This window comes from Polistes fuscatus, unplaced genomic scaffold (assembly GCF_010416935.1).
Source record: "Polistes fuscatus isolate 324 unplaced genomic scaffold, CU_Pfus_HIC Scaffold25, whole genome shotgun sequence".
Taxonomy (NCBI): Eukaryota; Metazoa; Arthropoda; class Insecta; order Hymenoptera; family Vespidae; genus Polistes; species Polistes fuscatus.
Window position 1 is genome coordinate 333,613 of NW_025113102.1, and position 8,576 is coordinate 342,188.

Below are 8,576 nucleotides of genomic sequence, written 5' to 3' on the forward strand. Positions count from 1 at the left end.
AATGCACTAAGCACTTTTCTTATGTTGCAGCCATATAATGCACTAATGCACTTTTCTTATGTTGCAGCCAAGCCATTTTACCCTCGAAGCATCACTGGCGCAGAGCACTAAAATAATTACACAAAAATTAAAAGAATACGAAAATAAGAACGTTACAATCTTAAATATTACGTATTAGATGTATGGACACCCTTTATACACATGCGCAACGTTAGGAAAGTCAAATAAACAACGTTTAATAAAAGTACTTTCATAGAGAGGACAGAGCTCATTTCAACGGTGGATTTCGAAGGGGATGGTACATAGATCGTATATAGCTTTTAGACAACAATAGACATTCCTATCGATTATTAACAATTTTTTAATAGATGTATGACACCCTTTATACACATGCGCACGTTAGGAAAGTCAAATAAACAACGTTTAATAAAAGTACTTTCATAGGAGCGCGAGCTCATTTCACACGGTGGATTTCGAGGGGCTGGTACATAGATCGTATATTCAGCTTTTAGACAACAATAGACATTCCTATCGATTATTTAACAATTTTTAAATATTCTGATACACTCTACTTATATTTCAGATTGTTTAAACACAATGTACGGTTTAAACATTACATACTTATTACTATACTTGAACATAAAATAATTTTAATGTGATATTTTTTGGACACAATTTTATTATCCAAAGAATCATTGCACAGTAATGTTAAACACAAATGTATATAGTTTAACAATTACATAAACATTGAATGGATGTTTAAATCAGAACGTTGCCATGTGATAAAGTTATTAGTGTATGTCTTATTTTACTCGTATTTTTTTAATATTACCAAGGACGTATACACCTAATAGAAAAGTAAACTTAGATAACAATTAATTATTCATTAGATTAGTACTTAGATAATTATAATAATTCATAACATTATATTTAATTATTGTAATAAATAATTTATGATGTTTTCTGTTCTGTGTGATAAGGATCATAGTGCATATTGTCTTTATTCTTTCGTATTTTTTAAATATTAACAAGCTACGTGTACCTTAAATAGTAAATAGAATAAATTTTTATTTATTTAAAATAAAATTCATATTCAAGCTTGACTAGAAGTGGTCATAAAGAAAGGCGAGTTACGTACGGTGCGTAAAATACATTTCGTATGATAATTGGGAATTTCTGATGGTCACTTTTTCTTTTGCAATAATATCAGCCAATCAGGGCTTTTGCTGATTATTTCTCTTTCTTTCGCGACGTCTGGTGCTGGAGATCGGAGATGCTACGTCGTCCCGTTAATCTCAGGTAATTAAAAATATTTTCTAACGTAAATAATCTTCCTATATTCCTAATAGATTCTTCTAGCAATGACTCAAATGATATAATCGAAAGACTTACGATAATGTCGAGGATAAAGAATATTTGCGTAGAAAAAAATTCCTGTACATTGGTAGCATTTTTTCTACGCAATAATATTATATCTGTTTACGGCATCATTTTATGGATATCGACTTATAATGATTAATTTGATTGTTTGGATTAATTAAGTATATAATTTCGACAATGTTATGTTCCTACATCCTATTTTTAAATATTCGATATTTTTATTCGTACTTTTTGAAAGTCGACTACCGCGCATACTACCGCGCGCAGCAGATGCGCAGCAGAGGCAACGCAGTTGCAACGGAAGGGGCGCAGGGGAAAGGTAGAGGAAACGCCATTTTCTGTCAGCTGTATATGTTCCACGTACTACGTCATTCCGTTTAATCCAGGTAATTAAAAAATTACACCTTCCTGTTATATATCAAACATAGCACATACAAGATTTTCATACGTGAGTGTTTTCAAACGAAATAGAAAAGTTCGAACGATATCTGTGACAATGAAATCGATATATCTCGGCGTCCCGCCAATCTCACCAATGTTACTTAACAATATTCTTCTAATTTCCAGCTTTTTTCATGGTATCGAATTACTACCATCTCTAATGATGCTCTATTAATTTTCATAATTATGTATTCAAAGATCGTATTTCGTATTAAATTCGATTCCTGTAACATACACACACATACAGGCATATATCATAGTATAGGTAGCTCGTACACATACACTCATATATTGATTTTCTTATGTTATACTAATGTAATCTTTTTTTTCCTTTTTTAGGTACCGAGCATTAGGAGAGTCCAGCAGGAATACATATACTCAGTCTAACAATTGTGTTACTCTTTTTTATCTTCATATTCATCGAGGTAAGCGTTATTCTTTTTTTAAACCATACAGAAATGTATACAAGAGTGAGAACGAAAGTGAGGAGAGAGAGAGAGAGAGAAATAAGAAAACAAAATATTCTATCTACGGGCAATAACGAATGTGTACGTATATTCCAGGAATTTCTCGAAGTGAGAACAGAAGAAACGAAGACAGCCGAAAACAAAACGAAGACAGCCGAACGTTCGACATGAAGGACGCGATTATATATATATAACGTTATCGATTTTTATTAACAATTTTTTACTGATATTAAATACTTTATATGTAATTTTGAACAAGTATGTAGAGATAAATGTCATTAATATTGCTTTAAATTTATATTTATTCTTTATGAAAAAATATCTTTAAAGTGTGCAATGCTTCAGGAATGATTCACATTGAGTCTATTGTTCTATCATCTTTTTTTAGGGGGTGATTTTTCATGCTTTGTCAGAGTTTTTTTTAATTTTATTTTATTCATCGTCATCCTAAGAGAGTAGGATACCCTCCTGCAGTCATCAATGAAGACTAAAAGTAAAGTATATTTTCCTATTAACGTTTCTATGATAACTTTAATGGGTTTTTTTAATACGACGATATTAATTGTTCTTTTTCTTTTTCTGTTTCAGAACATCATTGCAATCGAGCGCGTAGGCAATGAGGTACTCGTGTGTTGCATCGTAAAAATAAAATAAAAAGAATCGAAAGTAAAGTCAGTGTTGATCGTCGCATGTTAAAGTTTCGTTTGCTCGGTTAAGAAACTCCGTAAGTTTCTTTTATTCGGTTTAAAACGTGTGCTCATCGTCATCCTAAGGGTAGGATACCCATCGTGCATTCATCAATGAAGAAAAACGTAAGTCAATTTTTATTTAAACACTTCTCAATAATTATAATAATTTTTTACTTACAACAATGATATTTATAATTTTGTTTTTATTTCTGTTTCAGATCATCATGGGAATATATCAGTGTTGGAAGTGTTTGTGAATTGTGTTTGTGAAGTGTTGCAAGTGTTCGTGCATTGCTATCGTGCGCGAAGCAATATACGGGAGTGTTGTATCGTTAAATATAATTAAAATCACGGATTAGAAGCACGTTCGTTCGTTTTCATTTCAATTCGTCGCGTGTTCGCGAACTATTTTTGAAATATATATTAAATTAACTGCGACCAAGGCAGTAATTGCATTAGAGTTTGTTCGAGTAAAGTTGTATTTTATCTTTAAACAGTCGCACAGACTGTTCGCGTATTAGAATCAGTGCATCAATGAAGATTTTTCTACTTGCATTGACTGTGTGCAAAGCAGTCTTTGAATTAGTTGTGTAGAATCAGTGATCGGGCGTATAAAATTAAAATCAACACGCGAATTAGAATCAGTGTTGTTCGCCGTATAATAAAATTTCGGTTTCGCGATAAGAAACTCATCTATAGTTTCTTATTTTCGTTTATACCGCGTTTTTAGATTCACGCGAGGTGCATCGCCATGGTGCAATTGAATTTCATCCCATTGGAATGCATTGTAAGTATCTATTTTTATTTACATTTTATTCGATTTTATTTATATGATTTTAGATTATATTGCAGAAAAATTATCGTTTTGTTCTATTTTATTTTACAGATATGACGACGGACTTTCTACCTTATCAAAGATGTGGAATGAACTTCGATGGATCTTCGATGGATCTTGATGGATCTTCGATGGATCTTCGGTGGATCTTCGATGGATCTTCGATGGATCTTCGATGGATCTTCGATGGATCTTCGATGGATCTTCGATGGATCTTCGATACTCGCATTCTACAATACTTGCTGCGAAGTAGGAGTGTTTTGGAGCCATCGTAGAACTTCTTATGCCGTGAGTTAAAATTTAAAGTCCCTCCGGTGCTCAATCATGTCGAGGATGAAAGGTCCTAATCGGCACGAGTTACTGGTTGTAATTATTTAAATAAATTAGTGACGAGCACATGAGTAATTCCTTTCTAGGAGTTACTCATGAAAATTGTATATTTATTGTATATTGTATTGTATATTTTATATTAGTTCAGGATAGGTTTTCTTGTCTCATCGGTTAAATTCATTTAATTAACAGTGCAATCAATTAATGCACTTTCTTTTTTATTACGTGTTTTGTTCGTGGTTAGTAGTGATGAAATCGAGCATTTTACTCGTTTTCGTCCACAAAAGCATGTAATAAATGTCTTACATGCATTGCTCCGTACTTAGTTTATCTAATCGCGATTAATTTTGATATATCGATACTTCGATATTACAAATAAATGAGCAAGAAGACAAACTCATTCGCGACGGATAGATTCTAGCAGTTAAGTGGTGGCTCAAAGCCCAGTTCTTTTATTAGAACAGCCAACTTAATGAAAGGAGTCGTCCGAGGTTTTTAAATATATTAAAATATATTAAAAGATATTGAAAGATATTAAAAGTTAATATTTATCAAATAAATTGTAGAGTCCTTAGCCGCTTAGATAAATTTTTATAAAAATGTATTTATGTCTTATGTATATATGTGTTATTAATCATATTTTTTAGATCAGGATTTTCAGCTTCTAATATACTAATCTCCCGTTTCTCCCCCCTATACTTTCTGCGTTCTCATCTATGCGTGTGCCCAGGTGCTACTCGTATGGGTGAGAAACGGTTAGTATAGGTTTAGTTTTAAGTTTTTCCCCCTATTGGCGGCTGTCATTGTGCTAGTGATTGCACGTGTACGTTGCACCTGTGTGTGCGTTTAGGTGTGTGCATTGTACATCGTTTCGCGACACGTAATATCGCGCTAATTATTTTTTAAAGTTATTGAATAAAATAACTTGTAGAGTCACGTGTACGATACGAACTTTTTTTTTTTAACATCGTTTTGCATAGTAGAGTTACCGCATTTATTGTGGAAACTTTGATATACTCGTATATTACTAGTATGCATATATACTAGTGTATACTTGTATTTTTGCTGTAGTTTTTTATGCAATAATCACTAGCCTTGGCAGACGATTACAGCATTGGTACGTACTCCCAAATACGCGTTTGAACTAGGGTGTCGGAGGTGCCCCGGGGCATGCTCTCTAGTTTAGGCTTTTGCACCCTGGTGGTATGTGAGAGAATCGTGGAGTGGGTGGGTGGGTACGTATGTGTATTTGCTCTTTTTAAATATGGGTAATTGGCAGGCAGGTAGCATATTTCTCTGAGCGAATGTGAAAACTTTAATTTTAAGTAGGTAGGATCCAGGAGGACACTAGGCTTGCTTCCACTCCGGAGTGGAAATTCCGCCTCCTGGTTTATACAGAATTGTTACAAAAATTTTTTTTTTTATTCATTCCATTATGCTTCCTTTGTAAATGTATTTTGTAACGCTTCTGTAATTTTTATTATGTATCATGAGATTCAAAGGAATTTGCAACGATTTGAAAGATTCATTTCTATTTCGGTCCTATCTCGAAGGAGATAGAGTCGAACAAACAAGCAAATACTTTGATCCATTTGATACTTAGTTTTAAGTATTATATTATTAGCACTTCGCACAATCGCGATTTTCTCCATTAGAAATATTTGATATAATTCAATATAACGAATGAATGAAATGAAAATATTGCAAGAAAATGCATAACATTTGTTGCATTATTTATTTCAATTCTATTTTATTTTTTGATATTAAAAGTGCGATGTGTTATTAGGTCATCGATTATTGTCTGCTTGGACATTCGTTTAATTGTGCTCGTGTATATATCAATCAACTATGAGTTATTGATAGTTCACGAGCTTTACTATAATGGACAGAGAATGTATATTCATTTTTTAATAATTGAGAATTAGAATAGTAACATAATACGAGTTAATTTGTAAAAATAGTATGAAAGATCTTATCTCTCTCGCTCGTAGAAAATGTCCAATGCAGTTTTCAGGGAATGAAGAAAGAAGAGGCTAAATGCCGAAGAGGCTAATGCCGAAGAGGCCCCCACTTAATTGTGGCTGAAGAGGGCAACTACATAGACTATTGAGCTATTTTCATAGGTTCAACATCAAGTTCGAACCTATCGAGAATAGTTCTCTAGTCATATTTTATATTTTATTATATTACTTGCTTGCTCGTCATTAATTTGTAGTTGTAATTGGAGATGATGGACCATTCCATCTCCTTGGCACACCAATTCTGTGTCTAAATCGTCCAAAAGGTGCACAAGTTTTTAGTTAGTTAGAGTCAAAAATATTACAATTCTCGTATTATTAAATTTTAAAGTTTGAATAATGTTCAATAAATATTACAGTCATTTTTTTTTCTTGTTTCGTTTTTAAAATTTTGTACTTTGATTGTATTATATTAAATTTGCAATTTTTCTTTTGTATATAACGTTGTTTAAAAGCATTTTATAATAATTAATAGTATATAATTTTTTTATTAGTAACTTATAATAATATTTGTACTTTTCCTGTTTCTTAATTATATTTTTTTTAATCTAAAATCACGCGTTTAAATTTAATTTCATTTTACAAACGGTAAATAGAGATTGGATAAAAATAAATAGGGAATTCAAATGAAAAATGCATCTGTGAATTGGACCACTTCTATGTTAGGCTATTTCATGACTTGATTGTATGATTAATGTAGTTTTCTTTTTGTTACAGGTGATCATCGTTGGATTTAACAACAAATCTTGCAGATATTTTTCTTTTTGAACGCTATGATTACTTTTTAAAATATATGTATTTTGTATATTATATTAATATGCATTTCTGAAGGCACACACAAATACTAAATATGATATATACATTGTTATTTTAAATTGTATAACAAATATAGATGTAAGTATTTAGGAAAATGTACCAAAGATTTGGCATATTGCTTTTAAGAAAATAATTATCAAATTTACATTAATATTTTAAATACGTAGGAAAGGAAATTTACGATTTTCTAAGAGTTTCATAGTCAATCATACTTTCTTTTATCAATCTAATGATTTCGTTTTTTCTTATTCTTTATTATTGAATTTTAATTTTAATCGTAAAACATAGTTGACCCAGGAAACGTAGTCCTTAGCGCGCGTAGACCTCTAATATAAAATTATTATTAAAATAGATTAAATTACAGATGTGACTCGATTAGAAAATTTACGCAAAACGTTACCATCGGTTTCCGTGGTGTAGTGGTTATCACATCCGCCTAACACGCGGAAGGTCCCCGGTTCGATCCCGGGCGGAAACATTTTTTTTTTATTTTTTTTATTCGTCTATTGAAAAATTATTTTTTTAATAATTAAAGATATTCTCATTTTCGTTTAATACTTTTGCGACGCTTAAAATTAATTATATTCATAATTATTTTTATTTAATAATAAGAATATAAAGCATTATTGTAAGAATTTGAAGAAAGATTAGAAGAGACCCTACAAGCGGTTTCCGTGGTGTAGTGGTTATCACATCCGCCTAACACGCGGAAGGTCCCCGGTTCGATCCCGGGCGGAAACATTTTTTTAATTTTCTTTTTACTTTATTAATTATTTAATGTTTAATTTTTTTTTTTGTATTTATCGGATATCGCAATAAGTTTTCATAAATATAAATATTAGATATAATTTTTTTGATTAATTTTTAATATTCATTTCTCATTATCAGTATATCTATACGATTTTTAATGCTTCTCTGATGGTAATCACTACACTTACCGACGTAACTAACGTTCTTATCAAACATCGGTAACAAAGTTCTTATCAAAAGTCGGTAATAAAGTTTTTCTTAAAAGTCGGTAATAAAGTTTTTCTTAAAAGTCGGTAACAAAGATCAAAATTATAGTTCGTATTATTTCGAAATCGTATAAAAGGTGCTACAAATTCCGTGTATCTAATGTAATATCGATGTAACTCAATGCTAAACTTGCGAGCTGTATCTTAGCGTAACCAAGGAATCGAAGCCTAAGTATTTTCAAGCTTGATTTCACTCTCGACAAGTTACTTGCATTAATCCAATTTACGTGTAACAATTGCATCTTTATAATACTTGGAGCAAATTTATTTACGTAAGAGAATCGCAAGGTCAGTAAATGAATCAGATTATTTCACGTAATATTAATTAAAAAAATCTTTTCGCGACATAAAATAAAGATTTGATAAGAAATAAACGTAGAACAATGAATTAAAGCGTTAAAAACACTTTGCATTTTTGTATTCGTTATAATGTTAACTCGCAAGTAGGAGAAACTCTCTCCCCGCAGGTGAAATGATCAAAGTTCGGAGGGTTTGCTCGTCGGCTGTCGACGTCAATTTGGAGTTAATATGTCAGAAGGAAAGTACGGGATCGGCTCAGAGTCGTCTTTGATCTCGACGCCCTC

At 31.7% G+C, this 8,576-nt stretch overlaps 2 non-coding genes across 2 annotated transcripts; both read left to right on the forward strand.

The window, feature by feature from the left end:
- The first annotated feature begins 7,381 nt into the window (after positions 1-7,381).
- Trnav-aac lies at positions 7,382-7,454 on the forward strand. The gene has a single exon. It is a non-coding gene; the product is annotated as a tRNA-Val (tRNA).
- A 190-nt stretch (positions 7,455-7,644) lies between these two features.
- Trnav-aac lies at positions 7,645-7,717 on the forward strand. The gene has a single exon. It is a non-coding gene; the product is annotated as a tRNA-Val (tRNA).
- Positions 7,718-8,576: the final 859 nt, after the last annotated feature.